Consider the following 23,401-nt stretch of genomic DNA (forward strand, 5'->3'; position numbering starts at 1 on the left):
TCCGATGACAGCGGGTCCCGAAGCCCTGGTGCTGGGTTTCAGGTCCTCTGAGAGGAAAACCCCAGGAGTGCGTGGATGTCTCAGCACTTCCCCCTGGGCCAGCCACACCAGGCCAGTTCTCAAAGGCCTCTTGTGACTTGTCTTTGCTCTCATCTTTCCCCACTTTGATAAATGTCCTGGGATTAGCCCTTCTGTGTCTATTGGATGAGCAATTTGTGTCTGCCTGAGAAGCTACGTCTGAATAATATTTGGCACGAGCTGCAGAAATGTGATCCCCCGCATTCCCCTCCAGCCCATCTCTCTCCAGCCGACAGGGCTGCTCGGCTCTGCAGCTGGGGCCGGCAGCCTGAACAAGCTCGGAGGGTGGAGAGGTGTCACAGGTGGGACCAGGAGCCCAGAGGGGCAAAGCAGCCTTAGCAAATTGGCCCACAGATCTTGAGCCACTACAATAGTTCACAGCCCATGGTGGTCACCCCAGATCTGGGGACAGGAAAATCAGGGCCCCTGTGCAGTTCTGGGGGGTCACCTGGGGTCAGCAGAGGAGACTCAAGGGAGTCCAGGGATGGCAGTGGGGAGGTAGCATCTGCATACCAGTTCTGGGAGGGTGACCAGGACTGAGCTGCTGAGGTTTGTGTGTTTGCGGGGCGTGCGGATGGGCAGGGTTGGTGGGATGTAGCCAGGCGATGTTAAAGCTTCCTGATTCCCTCTGTGCAGGTAGCTCCCAGAACAGCGGAGGGTGGAGTGCGCAGCTGGGACCATCAGAGGGCTCTGTTGTGAGGCACTGAGGAGCCAGGGGAAACAGGAACCGGTGGGTGTGGGCTCTTCCAATCCTTCTGTAGGGCCTTCCCAGCATGCACTGCTCTTCCCATGGGGCCTGCATCACCTCTCCTTGTGCCCTACATCCCTTCTCCCTGGGCCCTGTTGCTCATGCCACTGTCCTTCCTCTGCCTCATCTGTCCTCTCCCCAAGCTAGGGATCCCCGTGTTCGGAACAGCAAGCACAGAGCGAGCAGGCACATGGCCACTGGCTTCTTAAGTAAAGGAATTAGAGAGAGAGGCTGGCAGCTGAGACCTCTGCAGTCACAGATTCACAAGGAGCTGACAAATGACGGGTCAGACATAATGATGCAGGCAATCAATCCAGGAGCAAGAACAAAGTCCCAGGAACACTGTGCTCAGACTCTGCCCTAGGCAAAGGGCTGCAGGTGACGCCAGCTCCCAGAGAGCTGCGCGCCTGTCCCACTGAAAGTCACATGGTGTTTCAGGTTTCCTCCCAGACGGTAAGCAGTTTTGGAATCTCTTTCTGTACCATACTCCACAGGATGCCATCTGTCCCCTCAAACAGAAAAACTCATGCACCTGTAAATGGGTGGGAACTGCTCATGCTCCAACAGAGGTGTAGACAGAGCGTGATCAAAGTGCAGAAAAGGAAGCGGTCAATTGCACTTGGAGGAGCAAGGATGGGTGACCTGAGACTTGCAACAAGGTCTGGAGATGCACCCGCACTTGACGCTTTTGCACTGGGTCCCCTTGTGGGGAAGGCTTGTGAGTGGGGAGCTGTGGATGACATGAGGCTGAGGCAGTATCTAGATCAGATTTTTGCCAGGCTGAAGCATGTGGGCTCAGGCCTGCAGGGGCAGAGGGCCCAGCACAGCTGTGTGCAGGAAGACATTCTGGCAGCAGCCAGTGGGGGGCGGGGTGCCGGGGTGGGAGAAGCTGGAGGCGGGGCAATCAGCCAGACAACCGTCGCCGGCAACCAGAGAAGGAGCCTCCTCTGAGCTCTGGCCGCAATGGCAGAAACATCTGTTCACCCCTCATCCCGCTGTCTCCGGCGGAGCTGTCTTTGGACGGCTGTCGGCCCCACAAGGCTGCAGGTGCCTTGACAGCAGAGACTGTTTGCTGCCTCTCGGGGGGCCCAGGCCTGACAGGGTTCTTGGCAGGTGCTCATTATGTCTTTGTGAAGTTCCTGAATAGAGCAGTGAAAAAAGGACAAGGGCTGTACAGAGAAGGGCACAGATTTCCAGGATAACATCCTGCTTAGCAAGTGCCGCTCCTAGGGCCTGCGCCTCGGAGCAGCTGTCGTCTGGTGTGTGTGCAGAAGTAGAGGCGTGTGCAGGCAGGGCAGGCGGGCCAACCGCAGCTCATTCTGGAAGGAGTGGGAAAGGCCGTCACTGTGTGTGTGTGTGTGTGTGTGTGTGTGTCTTGCGAGAGCGGTTGGTTTCCCAGAGAGACGTGGACAGGACAGGACACTTCACAATCTCTGCTGTTCTCAGGGCCTGAGGAAGTGTATGAAATTTCTCTTTTGGTTGCAAATAACAGAAACCCCACACGACTGAGTTTGGTGGAATTTTTATTGGTCCGTAAGATACAATCAGGGACAGCCAGAACCAGGGATTCCAACGTTGCCAAAGTCTCTTTCCATCTCTAACTTCTGCTTTTCTCTCCCTACGCCCAACCTCATTCTCCCAGGTGCTTCCTCCATGGGCTAGAAACACGGTGCCAGGGGCCTGGCGCTCACTGCTGAGAGCGTTCTCCGCCAGAGAGGCACCAGAGACTTCCTTTCCTGTGTCCCAGTGTCAGAGATCCCAGACCCCAGGAATGGAGTCTGGCTCTGCTCGTCTCAGGAGCCTGCCGCTGGCCCAAGATTAAACACAGCAGCTACGGAAGCAGAGTTACATAAAGGGGAAATAGCTTCCACTAAAATCTCATAGTTAAAATGGAAACAAGGGCACTTCCCAGAGGCAGAGCCAATAATAATAATAATAGTCCGAGTCCTTTGCATATGGTAATTATTTCAATCAGGTACTCTGTGTTACCCTTGAAAATGATACTGAGGGAAATCAAGGTGCAGAGAGATTCAAGTCACTTGCATCGCTCACTCAGCTAAGAAATGGCTGGGATTCTATAAACGGCTGGCTAATAAATGAGTAGGCAGAGTTGGACCCAGGATTTGAATGCATTCATTGTAGCTCCAGACTCTGTCTTCCTGTTATCTTACAGGGCCTACTCACATGGAAAGTTAGGAAGCGAGGTGTATGTGGAGAAGGGACATAAATAACTTCTCCCGGGAAGATCCAAGGGCTGGACAGGGGGATTCTGTGGATGGGACTGACACTGACACAGTGTCACCATGAGAACTGGGAGTAAGAATCCCTACCACCCATCAGTCTCCCTGGGTTTATCTGAAAAGAGATATTTCATTTTGACTTCATCTTTCTTCTACCTTAACTTACTTAAATTAGAACTTGGTGAAGCCAAAAAAAAAAAAAAAAAGCAAATGAAAGAACACTAAGGCTTCCTGTTAGCCTATTAAACATTTGAGTGGTGGGGGTGGGGGTGCCATAGGTTAAGCTGCTGCCTGGAGGGCCCCCATCCTGTATCACAGTGCCACTGTCACAGTCCCATCCTCATTTATGATCCAGCTTCCTGCTAATGTGCACCCTGGGATGCAGCAGGTGATGGGTCCCTGCCACCCACATGGGAGACTGGATGGAACCTTGGCTGCTGTGGGCAAGTGGGGAGTGAACCAGCAAACAGAATCTCTCTCTTCTCTCTCTATCAGACAGATAAATAGATACAGATGTCCGTAGAGCTAGATATACAAACTAGGTATCTGTATTTCTATTTCTAAGATATAACTATATCTTTATTTTTTAAAAGATTTATTTATTTGAAAGTCAGAGTTACACAGAGGAGAGGCAGAGGAAGAGAGAAATAGAAAGGGAGAGAGAAAGAGGTCTTCCATCCGCTGGTTCACTCTCCAGATGACCGCAACAGCTGGAGCTGGGCAGATCTGAAGCCAGGAGCTTCCTCCGGGTCTTCCCATGCAAGTGCAGGGGCCCAAGGACCTGGGCCATCTTCCACTGCTTTTCCCAGGCCATAGCAGGGAGCTGGATTGGAAGTGGAGCAGCCAGGACTTGAACCAGTGCCCACATGGGATGCCGGCACTGCAGGCTGTGGCTTTACCTGCTATGCCACAATGCTGGCCTCTATATCTATATTTGTATATTTTATATATATTTTTTTCTGCCTCTCAGATAAAAATTAAAAGCTAAAAACATTTTTAAAATGTAGGCAGTAGCCGGCGCCGCGGCTCACTAGGCTAATCCTCCGCCTAGCGGCGCCGGCACACCGGGTTCTAGTCCTGGTCGGGGCACCGGATTCTGTCCCGGTTGCCCCTCTTCCAGGCCAGCCCTCTGCTGTGGCCAGGGAGTGCAGTGGAGGATGGCCCAGGTGCTTGGGCCCTGCACCCCATGGGAGACCAGGAAAAAGCACCTGGCTCCTGGCTCCTGCCATCGGATCAGCGCGGTGCGCCGGCTGCAGCGCGCCGGCCGCGGCGGCCATTGGAGGGTGAACCAACGGAAAAAGGAAGACCTTTCTCTCTGTCTCTCTCTCTCTCACTGTCCACTCTGCCTGTTAAAAAAAAAAAAAAAATGTAGGCAGTAGTGTAATAGCCATAGTAGCAGGGAGGGGAAATGGCTTGCATTGTTCTAAATGGCTGGTGACAGGATTAAGTGGCCCAAACTAAGAAAAACAATTCATTAGATCTCAATGGGTCAAGAGCTACAAAAGCTGTCTTTACCTTTGACCGAGTAATCTCACTCTTTAGAAACAGCTTGTGGAGTTACAAAATAAGACCCAATCAATGCTGTGTGTGAGAGATGCATCTAAAATAGTGTTCCTCAGAAATGCTGGGGGGAAAAAAGTGTAGGAAAAAGTAGAAAACAAAAGCAAACACCATGCACACAAATACTAGCAAGGAGAAAATAGGAGTTAGCGTCAGAACAAGGTTGAGCTCACAATGTTGCATCCACTCATTCACTGAAACAGAATGCTACAGAGGCTAGCGGCAGTCACACGCTAAAATTTATTTGAGAGGCAAGGCAACCGATCGGGATCGGCACCCCTTACCAGAGTATGGCCCCCAACAGCAAGTAACACAGCATTTTATAGAATTCTGTCCACTAGGGCTCACAATTTTGAAACTTCTTGTCATGCAGTTACCAGGCCCAGGATGTAGTTGTAAGATAAACGTGGCGAGGCACATTTCTCTAATCTTAGGCAGGGGTTGGGCCTTTTCTCGGTTCTTGAATTGGCCCCAAACATCAGTCCCTGGACTTTGCCCCACACAGTTTCACAAGATAGATGTTAGCAAGCAAGCAGGCAAGACTGATCTTTACAGAAGCGGGAAATCATGCAGTTAGCTTTTAGCCACACTTACTCCATTTTGATTTTAACTCTACAACACAAAATTGGACAAAAGTTATCACAATAATTACAATAAGGGCTGGAGAGCTGTCATAAATATTTATGCACAAAATAATATAGCATCAGAATTATGAAGCAAAAAGACATGGGAAAATGAATGGAAATACTATAGAAAAAAAACTCAGTTCACCTCTCTTAGCTTATGACTGATCAACAAATCATACAATAAGTAAGAATATAGAGGACTTGATTTGTATATTAGCAAGTGAGTTGAAAGATCTCAAACTCCATACTTGACAACCTAGAATATCCTAGCTTGGTAAGTGAATTGGATCATATATTTACAAATGACCACATGTAAGGCCACAGATAAAATAAAACAAATGCAAACTTCTATGTATTTCACAAAGTAGAATGAGGGGCTAGCATTTGACCTGGCTGTCAAAACGCAGCTGGGATACCCTCATTCCATATTGGAGCTCCTGGGTTTGGGTCCAGACTCTGATCCCAATTCAACTTCCTGCTGGTGCATGCTGTGGGAGGCAGCAGGTGACTGCTCAGGTAGTTTGGGTTCCTGCCTCTCGTGTGGGAGACCCAGATGTCGTGGCCTGCTCCTGGCTTCAGCCTGACCCAGCACCAGCCATCTGTGGAATGAACCATTAGATGGAAGGCTCTCTCTCTCTCTCTGCCTCTCTGTAACTCTGCCTTTGAAATAAAATAGATAAATATTTTTTTAAAAGATCTGTGGGATGAGGATCTCTTTCTCTCTCTCTCCCTCTCTCTCTCTCTCTGCCTTTCAAGTAATATGAATAGGTAAATAAACACTTTTTTTTTAGGAAATGGAATGAGTCAGATAACATTCTCTGATTGTAATGCACTAAAACTAAAAATGATAGCAAAAATAGACAGTGAAAAGTAATAGAAAGGTGGAAAATTAGGCAAACTCTCCCCATATCTGAATGGAATTATTCAGCCTCTCAGAAGGAAGGCAACTCTGACACGTGCTACTACATGGATGAATCTTGAGGATGTCACAGTAAGCGAAATATGCCAGTCACAATGACACAATATTGTGTGATTCCATTTATATGAAGTCCTACAAGCAGTCAAACTCATAGAAACAAGATGTAGAATGGTGGCCGCACACATAGGGGTAGGGAAAATGGGGACAGAGATTTAGTTTCACAAGATGAAAAAATTCTGGCGGTTGATTGCACTATAATGTGAATCTACTAAACATGACTGAACTGGACACATCAGCGTTATTGATAATTGAGCACTGATACAGTTTGTGTTATATATATTTTACTACAACTTTAAAAACTATACCTAGAAATTAATTATTAATTTCAAAATGCAAAATTAATTAATTTTCAAAGGGCAGAATATCTTCTAAGAAAAATGATGGTTTCCATGGAAGTAATGCAAAAGACAAGTCAAAGGATCGGGCAGTCTTCCAGTTCTTGGCCATATTCCTTTCACCTTTGCTAAGGATTCAAAGGGATAGACTCTGAAGAGTGCACTGACTTATTATCCAACAACAACAAGGAACGCTGCCTTTCTTCCTACGTTTATTTAACAAGTATGAGTGCTAGATCCTGGAGCTATCAAAAAGGGCCAAGTTGGTCCCTCCTACAGGGAGCAACAGCCTGGGAGAAGGCAAGGCCGTGGGGTGACGTGAACTTGAACCCAGGGGCTAGGCCGGACCCACGTCTAAGGGGTTACTGGAGCCCTGGGATGGGGAGAAGAAGGGGAAGAGGCCGTACCAGGGACAGGATATGGAGCTGGCCTTTCGTGGAGAAGCTGAGATTTCGCCGGAGAGAAGGGCTGCAAAGGGCACCGCAAGAGGAAAGGCACAGAGCACTCCCCCTACGAATTCTGTTGCACCACCACCCACTTCAGGTGGCAGGAGGGGGCCAGGGAGCCTCGGCTGGCCACAGGGTAGGTCCTTCTCCTTTCGAACACCTTCCGTTGCCTAGGTTCTTCATTACCTGGTTGTGGCTTCTTGTGATTGTAGGTAAGTCATTTCCCCTCTCTGAGACTCAGTTTCCTCCTCTACAAAATGGAACCCATAATGCCCCCCATTTTCCATGAGACACAGATGTGACGAACCATGCTAAGTGTTTAGAGCCTCTGAATACTCAGCTCACGGGGAATGCAGGGCTGTTGCACCTGTTTTGTTGACAAGGGCGATTTCTCCAACTCAACTCCATCCCTTGTCCTCTGGATTCTCTGCACACCCAGGCACCAAGGTATCGACTCCCTGAAGAAAGGGACGCACCATTTAATCAGAAAGAAGGAGGACTCCTTGGCTTCGGACTCACAGCTGCAGCATGGTGCCAACCGCTGTGCCACCAACGCCCCAGGCCTCAACAGGGGCCAGGTGCTCTGTAGCAGCAGCAGCAACCTCATAGTCTCTGATGGATGCTGGAGCTCTTTGCACCTGGAAGACAGCAGCCTTCCTGCGCCCTAACTTGATCAACTAACGTATTCATCCATGAAGGACGTGTCAGCACACACGCACAAACCGCCTGGGAGGAAAGTACAAAATGCAGTAGGAGCATCTAAGCCTCCCTGGTCTGGAGCTGGACTTGGAGCCATCAGCAGGGAGGCACATGCGTCGGGGAAGACAGAATGGCCTTCCGGGCTCCAGCAGCTTCTGGGAAGGCTGAGGCACTGTTTCCCAGAAGGCTGTGCCCAGTGCCCGAAACGCAGCAACTCCGCCTCCTCCCGCTCCGCCTCAGCCCTCCCAGCCTTAAATCATCGGGCAGAGCTTGCTCCCTAAGGAACCCTGAGACTCCCACAGTCCCGGCGGGAGCAGTAATGGAGCAGGGATTAGGAGCTGACTGAGGCACAGCCCTGGTTTTCTATTCTTAACTCCTCAGCTTTTACGGAGCTGCATTGAAAAAGCCCACACACGGAAAGCATGGTGGGTGCAACTGACTCACGTCTCGGGAGGCGGGGGGTAAAAGTCGTTAGAGCCCCAAGTCATCGGTGACGTTAGAATGAATTCCAGATGGCTTGGAGATTTGAATGTGAAATATAGAACCATAAAAATAGGATAAGAAAAAAAAGCGGCGAATATTCATTTTGAAAGAGAAGGGGGAATACAGAAGGCCATGCTAAGTTTAACAGCAAAAAGCAAATAACAAACAAAAGAACAGAGGAGTCGTGGGCCAGAAAACTGCTTCATAAATAGCAAGGTTAAGAAAAAACTGGAAAGTTAGAGTTAATGGATACAGGGAGCCGAGGCCCCGGGGCCGTGTGCTGGGAGTTGGGGAAAGGGGCAGGGGATAATTGGACAATTGCAGCTACATCTGCAGGATCTGAGGCAGCCCTCCCCTCCTCCTCCTCCTGACCCCGGCTGGCATCTGCCAGCTGCAGGGGGAGCTTGCTCCAGACCAAACTGCTGAGTGCCCCAGGCCACAGCTGACTCCCCACACGGAGAGAGAATGGCCGTCCCCAAAACAAAACAGGTCTGTCCTCTTTTTCCAGGATAAATGTTCCCTGTGCATACGTTTCCTGTGCATACCCAACCAGCACATGCTAACGCTCCCACTAAACTACCATACGTGGGACCGGCGCTGAGGCATAGCAAGTAAAGCCACTGCCTGTGACGCTGACATCCCATATGGGCGCTGGTTCCAGTCCCAGCTGCTCCACTTCCCATCCTGCTCCCTACTAATGTGCCTGGGAAAGCAGCAGCTGGTGACCCAAGTCTTTGGGCCCCTGCACCTGTGTGAGAGACCCAGAAGGAGTTCCAGGCTTCTGGCTTTTATCTTGCCCAGCCCTGGCTAAAATTGTGGATACCTGGGGAGTGACCCGGCCGATGGCAGACTCTCTGGCTCTCGCTCTCTTTGTTGATCTTTCAAATATTGTTTTTTACATCCACTGTTCAAGACCACCCCCAAATACACAACTTTGGCCTAAGAATTATTGAGCAGAAGGCAACTGAGACGAGTTCAATACAAGAAGGTAGCTTGCCTTCCCCTGTTTGTCTAGAAGCAGGACATAGATTTATGGAGACAAAGGTACCTTCCTCCTGCTGTCTGCCAGGGAGGGCAAAGGTTAACATCAAAGCCAACATTAGAACTCAGCAGGTTGGACACAGCGCCAGAGGAATTACCTGCCAGGCTCCACCAGCCAGCCCATACCTGCCATTTTTACACCCCCATAATTTGATGCCAAAGAGACTCAAAATCCCTTCTTTTGTCTTGTCACTGTTCTTTGTGGAGCTGTTGTATAAGCTAGGATCCAAAACCACACCTTTGAAAATTACTGATTCTCTAGGTGTCTCCAATGTTTATATGAAATATACCTATTAATAAGTTTCTGAATATTTTTCTTTTAAATCTGTTTTTTTTTTTGTTACAGGAGTCTTTTCCAACTAAGAACTTACTAATGTTGAGGAAAACAATTATTTTTCCTCCCACTGTCAGAGAAACTAAAACCTAAGAAAAAGAGTAAGTACTAACAAAACAAGGCGTTAGAGCAAATGCAATGAATATCTTCACAAGATATGCGAAAAAATATTCCACATGATAAAAAGAACCACGCAGAGATTTCAGCCCTTTAGAATTTGGTTTTCCAAATAAAAATGCAATGGGCTGAAGAACAAAATACATGTAGTTGAAGGGTAAGTAATAGAGTTGAAAGATCAGACTGAGAAATTCTCCTGTGATTCAGTTCGAAAGCATAGACGGAAAGGGGCAGGCGCTCACCACAGTGGTTCAGAGGCTGCGTGGGCTGTCCACTCCCCATATGCGAGTGCCTTGGTGGAGTCCTAGCTCCTCCGCTTCTGATCCAACTTCCTGCTGATGCATGCCCTGGGAGGCAGCAGATGATGGCTCAAGTACTTGGAGACCTGGATGAAGTTCTGGGCTCCTGGCTTCAGCTGGCCCAGCCCCAGCTGTTGTGGGCATCGGGGAGTAGACCAGTGGATGGGAGGTCTCTCTGTCTCCCCTCTCTCTCTCTAGGAGCCTCTGCTCCTAGGGGAACCAAAGAAATGAAGGGGAAAATACAGACATTAACCATGGATATTTTCTAGAGATGAAAAAATATATAGGGTTTCAAATGGAAAGGGTCCACTGAATGCCAAGAATAAACAAACAAACAAAAAAATCCGCCTAGATTAATTATGATCCAATTTCAGAATCCCAAGCATAAAGGAAATACCAAGTAATCTTTTTTCCATCGTTTTACATTTATAAGTGCATTTTTCTAGGAATAGGATCCAGAACAATCATCCAGCTCTCAAAAGAGCAACCAAAAACGAAGTCTAGGAAGCACCACCTCTATGACAGCCGCTTTTCCAAATGGTGCATAGAAAGGTGGCTCAACTTTGAAGAAATCCCTTCCCCTGGAGGTTGTTCCACATCTGGTCCCGTTCACACTGGTCCTCTCCCCCCTTCCTCTGCACACACTTGGAGAAGAAAAGTTTAGCCAAACTCAAAGCCAGACCGTGCTTTGATTGTACTTTCTGCTTTCTGGGAGAAACATCTGCAGAGGTTTCCCCTCTGGAATGTGCCTGTTTTTAGAAGTCTCTAAGGCTCAAGAATGCTAGTGTTGGCTGCATGCTTGAAGATCTAGCCAGGGAGATGGTTGGGGGCTGCGGGCTCTGAGTGTGGGGGCCGTGCGGAGATGGCACATCTCCGTGTACAAGGCCAGGAGCGGGGCACGGGAGACCTGAGTAGGAGCCCTGGCTCCACTGCTTCCCACTGCGGCATCTCTGCAGGTCACTTTCACTTTCTGAGACTCTGTTTCCCAGTCAATGCAAGAGGAGAGCGCACTGGTTCTGCCTCTCAGGGTGGCCATGAGGCTACCACAGCAAGACAATGAAGATCTCTCTGAGGCTGCAGGCTCTCACCCAAGGGTTACATATGCAAATACCTTTGAGGGTCAGACTGGTGATGCAGCTTTATGAAGTTGGCAGTGTAGAACAATAGGGAATGGTGGAGACCCTGGCCTAACAAAGCATGCCTAGGGGCCAAATTTGGCCCTGGGTCATCAGCTCTAAACAAAACTAAGAATAATTAGAGCATTTGCAAGGCAGTTAAATAGAGAGGGGGAGAGACAGAGAAAAAGAGGCCTTCTATCTGTTGGTTCACTCCCCAAATGGCTACAATGTCTGGGCTGTGCCAGGCCAAAGCCAGGAGCCAGGAGCTTCTTCGGGGTCTCCCATGTGGGTGCAGGGGCCCAAGGACTTGGGCCATTTTCCACTGCTTTCCCAGGCCACAGCAGAGAGCTGGATGGGAAGTGAGCAGCCGGGACTTGAACCAGCACCCATATGGGTTGTCAGCACTGCAGGCGGTGGTTTTACCTGTTATGCCACAGCGCCGGCCCCGGAAATACAGTGTTTACACATGAAATTACTTACGTTAAGATGAGTTGATCCTGGAGCAGGGCTGGCCCCTAATCTAATCTTACTGGCTATGCAAAGACACAGGCATCCACAGGGACACCTCCTGTACAGATAGAGGCCCAGATGGCAGTAACCCATCTACAAGCCAAGAAATGTCAGGGGTCATAGACCAAGAGCCAGGAGAGAGGCTGGGGACAGATTCTCCCTCACACTCATCAAAAGGAGCCAAACCTGGGGTGGGCGTTTGGCCTGGCAGATATTCACTGCTGCTCAGGAGGCCGGCAGCCTGGGTTCAATTCCCGGCTCCAGCTCCAGATGCCAGCTTCCTGCCAATGTGCCCTCTGGGAGGCAATGATGATGGCTCAAGTAGCTGCTACCCAGGTGGGAGCCTGGGATTGAGTTCCTGCCTCTGGGCCTCTTCCTGGCCCAGCTCCAGCCATTGAAGGTATTTGGGGAGTGAACTATAAGATGTGAATTTTCTTCCCTTGCCCCCCATTTCTCTACCTCTCTGCTCTGTAAATACACAAATAAATAAAATTTAGGAAAAAGCATTAGGGGACGGCATTTGGCACAGTTAATAGTCACTAGCAGGGTGCCTGGTTTGGGTCTTTCTCCCTCGCCTTCTGATCCCCTTCCTGCTAAGGTGCACGGCAGGAGGCAGTGGTTGCTCAAGCACTGGGGGCCCTGTCACTCTCCTGAGACCCAGATCGAGTTCCTAGCTGTTGCAGATATTTGAGGAGCAAACCAGCAGATGGAAGATCTCTCTCCATCTGTCTGTCTGTCTCTGTCTCTCTCTCTCTCTCCCTGTCTCTCTGCCTTTCAAACAAAATGAAAATTGACTTTTTATAATGGAATGGGGAACAACTTGCTTTCAGAATTTCAGGCTCCAGAACTGTGAGAGGCCTAATCTCTTTTCTAATTTTAATGGGACACTCAACCAAATGCCCAGTCCTTGTGTTTTTGTTTTTTAAATTTTACTTTTTTTTTTTTTTTTGAAAGACGAAGTAACAGAGAGAGAAAGATAGAGACAAAGAGATCTTCTATCTAATGTTTTACACCCCAAATGCTGCAGCAGCCAGAGCTGACCCAGGCCAAAGCCAAAGCCCTGAATTCCACGCAGGTCTCTGTGAGGGTGGCAGGAAGCCGAGAGCTCGGGCCTCATCTGCTGCCTCCCAGGCTCTCTGGCAGAAAGCTGAATCAGAAGCAGAGGCAGGCCTTGGGCTCAGACACTCCAGTATGGGATGCAGGCATCCCTCGCAGTGGCGTAACTGTTGGGCCACAGAGCCTGCCCTGCAAGAAGGAAGTTCTGCTGTTTTGAGCCACAGGGTCTGTGATACAGACGTGCACCGTGTAACTGTTTTGACCAAAGACATACCGCATACATGATGGTGGTCCCATCAGATTATTGTGGAACAGGATAGACCCCTATTCCCTAGTGAAACCTTAGTCGTGTTTTTTTTCTTTTTTAATATATAATTTTTATTTATGTGAAAGGCAGAAAGAGAGAGAGAGAGAGAGAGAACTCCCATCTACTGGTTCACTCACCAAATGCTCACAATTGCCAGAACTGGGCCAGGCTTAGGCCAGGAGCCAGGAATTCCATCTTCCCACACGGGTGGCAGGGACCCAACCCATCACCTGCCACCTCCCAGGGTGCACATTAGCAGGAAGCTGGAATCAAGAGTGGAGCAGGACTCGAACCCAGGCACTCTAAAACACTTGCCCCGGCACAAAGCCACGCAGGTGTAAACAAAGCCACCGGGCTGCCTGTTGTATGAAAGCACAGCACGTGCGGTTCCATACGGGACACAATCCTTGGATGATGGAGTGTTACTGGTTTATGGGTTTACTATGCTATGCTTTTCCCTGTTATTTTAGAGCGCAGTCTTTTATCCTTACAAGAAAGGAAATTCGGCGGAAAGAGCGCGTGCCAGGTGCCGGCGGCGGCAGCCTCACACCACCTCTCTGATTGCATCCGGAGGCCACGACGTCAAGCGGTTGACCTATACCATCCAGGCCTGTTGTAAATGCACTCTATGATGTTTGTGCAATCACGGAATTGCCCAATGGCACATTTCTCTGCGCTATCGTTAAGCCACAGGCGACTGGCTTCTCACCTGCCCTTCTCTGCACACGGCCCTGCCACCTCAGCCCTTTCCTGTCACCCCCTGCTCAGAGTGGACCCCTCCCTTCCTTCCTTCCCTGTCCCTGGCCTCATCACCCAATATACCAGTCTCTTTGACTTTCTTTCCTTTCAAATGATAAAACCACCTTTCTAATCAAAGCTGTATTGTGGAGGCAGCCCAGCTCCCCACAGGTGGTAGAAATAGACAAAGGCTGATCACATGTGGGAAACCCTAGAAGGCGATGGCTCAGATTCACCCTGAGAGAGCGCTCCGTGGGGAGCAGAGCTGGCAGGTGAGCCCCCCACCAAGGATCCTCCCTGAGTGGCCCACCCTTTGTGGCAACACAAAGTGCCCATTTATCCCCTGTCTTGGGAGGAAGTGAGGGTCCTCCCGGGGGCGTGTTATTGCCAATTTGTCAATCACTGGGTGGAATTGTAAGGTCATAGCAGCCCCCTCAAAGATCTCTGGCATCCAGTGGGAAGGGAGGGTCCCAGGCCAGAGTCTGAACAGGGTTTGTTCTGACCTGGGCAGGGCAACCTGCTCAGCAGGCTGTGTTCTTGCTACTCTGGAATACGGCTGCCTCCCGAAAGGAGATTGGGCTTACGAAGTGGAAAGTGTCCAAAGACACCTGTCAACGCCTCATCGGCACACCTCCTACTCCCACACCTGGACCCCCCTCAAAACCCAGCGAGCTTAAGACATTCATGGCTTGGGATGCTGGGATGCTGGCATCCCATACTGGAGTCCCTGGGTTCAAGTCCCAGCTCTGCTCCCAATTCCAGCTTACTGCTAAAATGCACCCTGGGAGGCAGCAGGTGGTGGCCCAAGTACTTAAGTCCCTGTTACCCGCATGGGAGACCCAGACTGAGTCCTGTCCTCCCAGTTGTGTGTGGCCCAGTCCCAGCTGTTGTAGGCATTTGCAGAATGAACCAGAGGAGGGAAGACCTCTGTCTCTCTGCCTTTCAAATAAACAAAAGACAAAACAAAATCCACCTTCCAGTGTTTGAAAACAAAGCTTGGCAGCCACAGAAAACCTTCGTAGTGGATAGAAGCGGAGCCCAACAGATTCAACACCAGGTTCTGTTGCCTAGAATGGCTCACTCTCCTCCCCAGCCCAGCGCTTCCTAGGTGAGGAGGCAGAGTTCAACAAAAGGAGCACACTTCCCTCTGGAGTAAGGGGCTTACAAGAAATGCCCACTCTGACCACTGAAAGCCCGGGTCCTGCTCCAGTTCCCACCACTGGCTTTCTGTACAGCTTCTCTAAGCTTCCACTTACTTTCGCCCTTGTAAAATAAGGATTATCATTCCTGATACGTAAGGTTGTGTAAAATTAAGTAAAACCATGCATGCATGCTTCCTAGCTTTCATTAACTAAGCTGCTAACCTGCTGGGGAAAAGGGCTTCTAAACAGTTTTTGATTTCCCCTTTTCTTAGAAATTTCTGGGGCCAGCACTGTGGCATAGTGGGTAAAGCTGTCACCTACAGTGCTGGCATCCCACTTGGGAACCGGTTTGAGTCCTGGCTGCTCCACTTCCGATCCAGCTCTCTGCTATGGCCTGGGAAAGCAGTAGAAGATGGCCCAAGTCCTTGAGCCCCTGCACCTGCGTGGGAGACCTGGAAGAAGCTCTGCCTCCTGTAGCTCCGGCTGTTGCAGCCATCTGGGGAGTGAACCAGTGGATGGAAGACCCCTCTGTCTCTGCCTCTGGCTCTCTGTAACTCTGCCTTTCAAATAAATAAATAAATCTTAAAGAAAAGACAAGAAATGCTCTCCTCTCTGGCTGTCAGGTTACTTTTCCCCTCTCATCACTTCCTGCCCCAGCACCTGGAGTGGTCTCCCAGGTGCCTGCTTTTCAAATCTCCAAGGCAAGCAGCGTCACCTAGGAGCTTGCTGGAAATGCTCAATCCCAGGCCACAACCCCGGATCCAGTGATCTGAATCAGTGCTTTCATGAAATCCCCAGATTTCCTCATACACATTAAAGTTTGACAAGTTCTAGGTCAGCTCTTGCTTCTTTTGTTCGCACCAAATAGCACTGGACTTCAGTAATTCATGCCAACAATAGGGGTTTCCCCTCAGTAAATTATAAATGGCACACTAATCTGCTTAACTGTGCCACTGAAAATCACAACAAATCATAATAAAAATTTAAAAAAAAAAAACACTAGCGGGGCCAGTGCCGTGGTTCACTTGGCTAATCCTCTGCCTGCGACACCAGCATCCAATATGGGCGCCGGGTTCTAGTCCCGGTTGCTCCTCTTCCAGTCCAGCTCTCTGCTGTGGCCCGGGAAGGCAGTGGAGGATGGCCAAAGTGCTTGGGCCCTGAACCCGCATGGGAGACCAGGAAGAAGCACCTGGCTCCTGGCTTCGGATTGGTGCAGCACCGGCCGTAGTGGCCATTTGGGGGGTGAACCAATGGAAGGAAGACCTGTCTCTCTCTTTCTGTAACTCTATCTTTCAATTAAAAAAAAAAAAAAGAGTTGTTAATCAACTCTTGCACATAATAAAATAAACACTAGCATTATCTAATAAGAGTTTAGTCCTCTGGTATATTTATGAGACCTTTTTATACCCACATAATCTGAACTGATCCTAAAATATAGAGTAGTTACCTTCCATCAGAGTGTTTGACTGAGTAGACAAATGACTGACTCAATGCCCGGGGGGCTGTTTGGTGGAGAGAATTTGAATTCTAAGAGGGTTTGGGGGTCCCATCAATGAAGAGTTCTGTTCCTGTGCTAGGAAGAGATATCAGAAACAATAATGGCCTAAATAAGGTGGGGACTTAGTTTCCACTCAGGGAAGGCCCAGCCCAGCCCTGGCTGTTACAGGTATTTGCAGGAGTGAATCAACAGATGGGAGCATTCTCCATCTGTCTGTGTGTCTCTCTCTGCCTTTCACATAAAAAAAAAAAAAAAAAAAAAAAAAAGGCTAGGCTAAGCTATGCTGTTCAGCAAGTTAGGTGCATTGAACACACGATCCACATAGAATAGTGTCTGTTTATAATGGGTTGGTGGGGCCATAACCCCATCCTAAATTGAGGGGCATCTCTAATCTACAGTCAGTCGTGGCTGCATAACTCCCATCTCTGCCTCGTCTCCTCCTTTCTGTGTGCTCACTTCTGCCTTCTCTGTGACACTTGTGTCATTGTATTGGGGTCCACATGGGTTATCCAGCATGATCTCATCCCAGGAACCTCACTGACACCTGCAAAGACCTTTCTCCAGGTAAGTTCATGTTCATGGATTCCAGGAATTAGAACATGGGTATTTCTTGTGGGGCCTCCAGTCAATCCACCCAGTAACCACTTGGAGAGCAGCAGTGACCTTAGATTAAGGGATATTGTCAAGGAGATAATCAGAGAAATAAACACCTCAACTACCTTACCTCCCTTTCTCCATCTCCTGCCAATGTTCCCATTGGCCAAAGCCAACAAGAAACCAGAGAGCATGGGCACAGTTAGTGGGTCAGGCTCCCAGGGCTAAGAGCAGAGTAGAGAAAGGCAACAGTGTGCACCTGCAGGGGCAAACAAAAGATAGCAGCACACCATGTAAATTAAGGAAGACCATGGAAAATGAATTAAAGGAGTTTGTTTTGGTGCCAAAAGGTTGAAATCCGATCATAGTTTTTCTATAATATTCATTTGCCATGAACTTTTGAAGATACTTCTTGTACTGTTTTATTTGAAATTTTAACGGGAAAGCTCTCCCTTGCAGAAACTACAATGGAATGGTACTGCTGGGATTGGAGCCAACAATGTAACACACCTGTATCCGTCAGCACTGACAACTGTTGCACATCCCCAGGAATTCTAAAGTGCAAGTACGTGACTATTCATTATCTGCTAACAGAAGTCTGAACCAGCGCTTCCATAGTGGCATACTTACATCCTGGAGCCAGCATTGAGGCAAGGTTTAAACCATTGCCTGTAACACTGGCATCCCCTGTGAGTGCCAGTTTGAGTCCTGACTGTTCCACTTCCTATCCAGCTCCCTGATAATGTGCCTGGGAGAGCTGTGGAAGATGGCCCAAGTGCTCAGTCCCCTGCCACCCACTTGGGAGACCAAGATAAAGCTACTGGCTTCGGCCTGGCCCAGCCCCGGCTGTTGTGGCCATTTGGGGAGTGAACCAGCAAATGAAAGATCTGTCTCTGTCTCTCTTTCTGTAATTCTGCCTTTCAAATAAATAAATAAATCTTTAAAATATATACATTATTCTAACACTTTAAATTCCTTTTACATCCCCTTTACATTAGTTGCAACATTTTATGGTTTAATTTTAGAAATCCATAATGTAGGCCGGTGCCGCAGCTCAACAGGCTAATCCTCCACCTGCGGCACCTGCGCACCAGGTTCTAGTCCTGGTTGGGGCTCCGGATTCTGTCCTGGTTACTCCTCTTCCAGTCCAGCTCTCTGCTGTGGCCCGGGAGTGCAGTGGAGGATGGCCCAAGTGCTTGGGCCCTGAACCCACATGGGAGACCAGGAGAAGCACCTGGGTTAGGGTTAGGGTTAGGGTTAGGGTTAGGGTTAGGGTTAGGGTTAGGGCTCCTGGCTTTGGATCAGCGTGGTGCCCCGGCCACAGCAGCCACTGGGGTGTGAACCAACAGAAAAAGGAGGACCTTTCTCTCTGTCTCTCTCTCTCACTGTCCACTCTGCCTGTCAAAAAAAAAAAAAAAAAAATCCATTATGTAAGTTAGCTGTGTTATCTTTGATTTTGCTATCTATGAATGGTGACTGCAAAATATTCCCTGTAAGGAAGGCCACTGGGTCACACAAGCTTGAAAACTGCAGGTGTAAGTGACTCAGCCAGCACACTAAGTAATCAGTAAATAGGGTAAATAGGACCCATTGTTAGGAAGGCTGTTATCACCCTTCCTCACTTCCAAGCACAATTAGGTTGGAGACTCAGGGGAGCAGTCTTGCTGTGTAACCCAGGAGAGGGTGCAATCAGGAGTCAGCTCTCCTGGGTGACGTGGCACTGAGTGACGCAAACCTGAGTCCTGGGGAGCTCTGAGCCTGGCCTGCTGCCCTCTCTCCCAGAGCCAGAGGCCTCCACAGGAAAAGACCCTCTCCGAAGCCCCCCTACTAGGCGGGCCCAGGGAGCTCCCTCTGAGCATACCACTGTCCTGGGCTTTCCCCTGAAGGCCCCGTGACCCAGCCAGGCCTGGCCCCAAAGCTGTGCACACCCGGGCAGAGCTAACAGCAGTGGGGGAGGCTGGAGTTGGGCCAGGAGCCAGGCTGTATCACACCCAAAGGGCAAGGAAGGAGGAGAGAGAGGCGGGAGGAGGGGGAGGAGGGGGAAGGGGGAGAAAGGAGAGGGAAAGTGAGCCCAACGGAAGCCTGACTCAGGCCTGACGCCACGTCACCTCCCTGCTTAACACCTGGCATTGGAGATCCCCGCCTGCCTCTGCCCCTTCCTCTCAGCCATTCCCTGCAGTGCGTGGCACTCTCCCACAGAACTGCTTACACATCCCTCCAAAGCCCACGCTAATCCACACCGACGTACCTTTGGTAGGCAGTCCTCTTCCTGAATTGTCTTTTCCATTGTTGGTCTCATGGGAAGCTCCCCTGAAAGTATTACCTACTTCAGACTCTCGCCTCTGGGTTACAACCCATGGGTGCTGGAGCAGGCATTTGGCTTACTGGTTAAGACAACTGTCGCTCCCATCAGAGTGGTGGGTTCAATGCCCATCGCCAACTCCTGACTCTAGCTTCCTACTAAAGCTAACCTTAAGGGAGGGCAGTGATGGCTCAAGTAACGAAGTTTCTGCTGTGTGTACAGGAAACCAGGACTAGATCTTGGATCCCAGCCCCAGTCCAGCCCTGGTCTTTGTAGACATCTTGTAAGTGAACTAGTGAATGGGATCTTTCTCTCTCTCTCTTTCTCTCTCTTTCTCTCCCCTCTCTCTCCCCCCACCCCACCTCATAAGTAAAATACAAATAAAGTTTTAAATGTTTAAAATCCATGGGTACAATAAAATAGCCATCTACTAATTTAATAGAGTATTCTCAAACTTTCATGTGTATCAAAAACTCCCTGGAAGGTCCATTAAAATACTGATTGTTGGCATCCATCCCTAGAGTGTCAGATTCTGATTCTGGTCTGGGGTGAGACCAAGAATTTTCACTTCTAACAAATTCCCAGGTGGTGCTGATCCTGTTGGTACAAGGATCACACTTTGAGAACCACTGATTTAATCCCTGGGTATGGTCAGTGCTTATTTTTAAAATTTATTATTTATTTGAGAGACAGAGTGAAGAGATACAGATATTCAGAAAGAGCTCCTGTCCCCTGGTTTACTCCCCAATTGCCTGCAATGCCCTGGTGGGGCTGGATGAAAGTTGGGAGCCAGGAAGGCAACCCAGGATCTCCCACATGTGTGGAAGGAACCCACTACTGCTTCCCAGAGTCCTCGTTGGCAGGAAGCTGGAGTCACAAGTGAGAAGCTGCAGGTGGGCACCACACATAGGCACTCTAGTCTGGGATGCAGGCATCTTAACCAGAGTCTTAAAAAAAAAAGATTTATTTATTTGTACCCCTCTTCCAGGCCAGCTCTCTGCTGTGGCCAGGGAGTGCAGTGGAGGATGGCCCAAGTGCTTGGGCCCTGCACCCCATGGGAGACCAGGAAAAGCACCTGGCTCCTGGCTCCTGCCATCGGATCAGCGCAGTGCGCCGGCCGCAGCGCGCTGGCCGCGGCGGCCATTGGAGGGTGAACCAACGGCAAAAAGGAAGACCTTTCTCTCTGTCTCTCTCTCTCACTGTCCACTCTGCCTGTCAAAAAAAAAAAAAAAAAAAGATTTATTTATTTGTATTTTTGAAAAGCAGGGTTACTGAGAGAGAAAGACAGAAAGAGAGACCTTCCATCTGCTGGTTCACTTCCCAGATGGCTGCAACAAATGGATCTAGAAGCCAGGAGCTTCACCTTGGTCTTCCCTTGTGGGTGCAGGGGTCCAAGTACTTGGGCCATCTGCCAGTCTTTTCCCAGGAGCATTAGCAGCGAGCTGAATTGAAAGTGCACCAGTCGGGTCTCAAATCAGCACGCACAAGGGATGCTGGTGTTGCAAGCAGTAGTTTAACCTGCTGCACCACAATGCCAGCCCCTTAGCCAGAGTCTTAGCTACCATGCGGCACGCCTGGCTAGGTCAGTGCTTTTTTACTATTTGCATGAGTTTCTGCCGAGGGCCTGCCATGTGCCACCAGGGACCACGTGTTACTTAATAAACAGCAAAGCAGAAGCAAACCTGCCCCCATGGAGCTTCCAGTCAATGGGAGGAGACACACTGAGCACACACAACTAGCATTAAATATCTAGTAACAAATTGTGAAGAAGGCTTTAAGAGGAAAGGCAAAGATCATCACGAGAAAGAGTAGAAGAACTTATCTCAGAGTGGCCTTTGGGGGAGAGGGACATCTATGGGAATACTTTAAACAAGCTTCTATAGGATGTGCTTATTACATTGTATTGTTCTTTTTAAAATTGTCCGTATAACCTTCAGGCCCATGTGTCCCTTGAAAGCTAAAACCTTGTGTGACTTTTTTAAAAAGATCGACTTATTTATTCGAGAGGGAAAGTGACAGAAGAGAGAGAGGGAGAGACAGAGATCTTCCATCTATCAGATCACTCCCCAAATACCCACAACAGCCGGGGCTGAGTCAGGCTGAAGTCAAGAGCCAGGAAGGCGTGGGTAGCAGGAACCCAAGCACCTGAGTCCCCATCTGCTGCCTCCAAGGTGTAGGAGCATGAAGCCGGATTGGGAGGCAGAGTGATCGGGGCCTGAACCAGGCACTCCAGTATGGGAGACTGTGCTACAACGTCCCCTTCCAGAGTCTCGTCTTTGTCTTAGGAATGTCTGTGCCTTCAGCATGCTGTTCAGAGTGCACGTGCAGGTGGTGAAAGAGTGATGGAGAGAGGGAGAAGGATGGGCTAGTGACTGAAAGACAAATATACACAGGTATACCCGCATGCCTGGATGGTGCGTGTTAGATCATTGGTTCCAGAAGCAACAGAGAGAACTAGAATTCCTGGGGGAAACAAAAGTAGATATTATTGGGAAAAAAAAAAAAAGTAGGGGCCGGTGCAGTGGCATAGTGGGTAATGGCACCGCCTGCAGTGCTGCCATCCCTTATGGGCACTGGTTCAAGTCTCGGCTGCCCCACTTCCAATCCAGCTCTCTGCTGTGGCCTGGGAAAGCAGTGGAAGATGGCCCAAGTGCTTGGGCCTCTGCACCTGCATGGGAGACCCAGAAGAAGCTCCTGGCTTCTGGCTTCAGGCTTCAGATCAGCCCAGCTCCATCCATTGCGGCCATTTGGGGAGTGAACCAGTGGATAGAAGACTCCTCTCTCGGCCTCTGCCTCTCAAATAAAATAAATAAATCTTTAAAAAAAAAAAAAAGAAGTAGCTGACTTCTGGGGCTGGCATTGTGAGTCAGCAGGTGACACTGCTAATGCTGCTCGTGATACAAGTATCCCAAAGTAGCTTGAGTCACAGCAACTCCACTCCAATCCAGCTTCTTGCTAATGTGCCTGGGAAGCAGCAGTTGATGGCTCAAGTACTTGAGTTCCTGCCACCCATGTGGGAGACCAGGATGGCGTTCCTGACTCTTGGCGTCAGCCTGGCCCAGCCCTGGCTATTGGGGCCATGTTGGAAGTGAACCAGCTGATGAAAGCCCTCTCTCTTTCTGTGTGTGTCTCTCTCTGTCACTCAGTCATTCAAATACATAAATAAATCTAAAAAAAAAACTTAGCTGACTCCTTCCTTGTGTTTCCAAGTATCTGTCACTCAAGGTGACCACCGATGACCTCTTCTCCCCAAATCCCCTTCTACCCACGCTGGTGGACTGGGCTGCCGGCACCGAGTCCTCCCTTGCGTGCCATACCACACTGGCTTCCACACACACACCTGCCTTACACTTGCCCCCTTCTAACCACCTGCGACAGGGTTCTCAGGGCCAGCTGTGCTCTTTGTGTCCCTTTCAGCAGGGAACCGGAGGTGGGGGTGGGTGGAGGGGGGAGGGGGTGGGGGCGGAGGTAGCAGAGACAGATTCTCTCCCACCCCTGGGGCGAAGAAGGCCCAGAGCTCCGAGGGTGGTGGGGGATTCCTGCTAAGATAAATCCTCCCGTGAGACTTCAGAAAAACCCTTCAAATGCTACTCTCGTCTAAGTACTCACCTTAGGCCATGTAAGAGGTGCAGGAGTTTACTTAAACACTAAATCGGAATTCCAGTGAAGAGAAGAAAAGCACGCAGGACGCCGGGTCTCTCGGAAGTGTTAAAAAAAAAAGCGGGGGGCGGGGTGTGTGTGACTCCACCCGGACCCCTCCCTTCTGGGAAGAGTGGCAAAGGCTCCAGCCCCAGGAGCTTGGATTCAGAAGGGAATTTCTGGTGATCTAGAGATGGGAGCAGAGCCCTCTCCACCCCCACCCAACCCCCCCAAAAAAGGCAGAATACAGAATCTGGGACATGAAATTCCCTGGAGAGGGAAATACAATCTGTTTCAATTGTGAAGGACCTGAATAGACACTTCTCAGAAGAGGGTAAGAGATTAACAAATGCGGTTGTGATGGGCGTGAATATCTAACCACAGTGGTAACAACAGAAGCGCAAATAAAGATTTCACAAACCCTTCAGTGAGTTCAGGGGAAAACGGAACTCAAAGACGCGCGAGTTTCCCACGAACTCTTTGAAGAGCCTGGTGGATGTCTGCACACACCT

At 49.6% G+C, this 23,401-nt stretch overlaps 2 long non-coding RNA genes across 5 annotated transcripts in view; one reads left to right on the top strand and one right to left on the bottom strand.

Moving 5' to 3' along the window:
* The window catches only part of LOC138844506 (uncharacterized), a 43,917-nt gene extending 28,460 nt beyond the window's left edge, over window positions 1–15,457 (top strand). For 3 of the 4 annotated variants that reach the window (XR_016210466.1, XR_016210464.1, XR_011380392.2), the window contains 3 exons: window positions 9,582–9,670; window positions 13,447–13,591; window positions 15,129–15,457. This is a non-coding gene — a long non-coding RNA (uncharacterized LOC138844506). Of the gene's footprint in view, window positions 1–9,581; window positions 9,671–13,446; window positions 13,987–15,128 lie in introns of all 4 variants that reach the window. The other variant, XR_016210467.1, reaches the window with a different exon arrangement.
* On the bottom strand, window positions 9,681–23,088 carry LOC149128799 (uncharacterized). Its single transcript, XR_016210468.1, has 3 exons — window positions 22,860–23,088; window positions 19,197–19,258; window positions 9,681–10,195 (listed from the first exon to the last, which is right to left on the bottom strand). It is a non-coding gene; the product is annotated as an uncharacterized LOC149128799 (long non-coding RNA).
* Window positions 23,089–23,401: the final 313 nt, after the last annotated feature.

This window comes from Oryctolagus cuniculus, chromosome 1, assembly GCF_051225735.1.
Source record: "Oryctolagus cuniculus isolate XC-2025 breed Fujian yellow rabbit chromosome 1, ASM5122573v1, whole genome shotgun sequence".
Lineage (NCBI taxonomy): Eukaryota > Metazoa > Chordata > Mammalia > Lagomorpha > Leporidae > Oryctolagus > Oryctolagus cuniculus.